The sequence below is a fragment of the Orycteropus afer genome, unplaced genomic scaffold (genome assembly GCF_000298275.1).
Source record: "Orycteropus afer afer isolate SDZICR_OR568_19922 unplaced genomic scaffold, OryAfe1.0 scaffold00106, whole genome shotgun sequence".
In the NCBI taxonomy this organism is placed as follows: Eukaryota; Metazoa; Chordata; class Mammalia; order Tubulidentata; family Orycteropodidae; genus Orycteropus; species Orycteropus afer.
The window spans coordinates 2,871,736-2,873,266 of record NW_006921693.1 but is presented as its reverse complement, the minus strand read 5'-3'; the positions used below and the strand labels follow the sequence as shown (position 1 = coordinate 2,873,266).

The 1,531-nt window shown below is 47.3% G+C and overlaps 1 pseudogene; it reads right to left on the bottom strand.

The window, feature by feature from the left end:
* Positions 1 to 126: 126 nt before the first annotated feature.
* Positions 127 to 838, bottom strand: LOC103199163 (annotated as a pseudogene).
* Between the last annotated feature and the right edge of the window lie 693 nt (positions 839 to 1,531).

The window sequence follows — 1,531 nt, the reverse complement described above, 5'->3', positions numbered from 1 at the left end:
CTAGTTCTGGTGTCAGGGTCATATAGGTTGATTCTGGTCCATGGTCATGATCCATTAGTCCTTTGGACTAACTTGTTTCCATGCGTCTTTAATTTTCTTCACTCTTCTTTGCTGTTAAGGTCATTTTCAGTGGTCAACATCTGCATCCTCGAATTGCCCAGCAACTGTTGGTGTAGTATCTACCTCCATCCCATCTTCAGAATCTCTTATTGAGTCTTCTGTCCAGACCCAGCCATGTTATACTGGCGGCTCACAGACTGAGAAAGCCTTCTTTCTAATCTCTCCAATGTGGCTTGGCCTTCTGCTGTTAAATGCGATAATCCTTCTTCACAGGTATAAAATGTGGGGATGTCCCCCTGCCCTTGTTCATGTGCTTCCACGTCATACTCCTCTCCACCGTAATCATCTGAATCTTCATCCCCAGGATCTGGATGCAAAGCCTGGCATGCACACAGTGCAGTGAACATTGCTTTCAGTGCTGGTTTATCACTAGGCACAGTTCTAAATTCAGCAATAGGATCAACATCCTCCTCACTACCTTCCTCTTCTTCATCAGTAATGGAACCTTTTGGTTCCTCTCCAAATTTGGCATTCACCATAACATATAAATGTTCTTGTAGATAAGCATTTAGGTCTCTGCACACAGCATGTCAGCTAATGGAGGGGTACTCCAGCGAGAATCCTAATCCAGAGTCATCTAATCAAGGCAGGTGGCTCTGAGCAATGTAAAGGGTGCCAATGCCAAGACCCTCCCATCCGAAACAGCCTCTGTATCTGGCTGCTGCTGCCAGAATCGCTCAGCCGAGTTGGGTGGTGGGAAACTTTTGAGGAAGCTCATTGCACCAGGTAGGATCGAGATACACACCACAACACAGCTGAGGTGACGGCAAACACTGATTGCCGCGTCCCGCTCGGGACGTGGCAATCACCCCGGTAGAACAACTTACTCTGGGCGGGAATTTTAGTGCTGTGAACCATAGAGACAAGCCATTCTAGGAAAAACGCTTGGAGGCCTGAGAACAGCATGTAGAGTTTGTCACATGACACCCTCCTCACGCTTGCCATTTTTGAGGATCTAGGCTTGGGCTCTGGTGGCTTAGTGCTTAAGGCATTTGTCTGCTAACCAGAAGGTTGGAGGTTCATAATGCACCAGCCACTCTGCGGAAGGAAGACTGGGCAATCCACTTCTGTAAAGATTTACCGCCTGGGAAACCCAAAGGGGGTTGGAATCCACACAAAGGCAGTGAGTTTGAGGCTTGGAATAACTAAGAGTTCTCCCACCTTTTATTTCAAGGTCGTTGTAGCATGACTGAGAGAGGGAAGCAAAAGGAATATTATCTCTTTCACTATGAAAGAGGAACTAGAGACCCTGAGAAATGGAGCTCCTTGTCAGAGGACACATATGGAGCAGAGACCAGACATATCCAGATGTCGGAAATCTCCTAACTTGGTTCAGGGCTTTACTCACCTGGGCCTGCCTCACCTGAGACTGTTTATATCTCAACTCTACACATCCATGCTCCAGACAGGA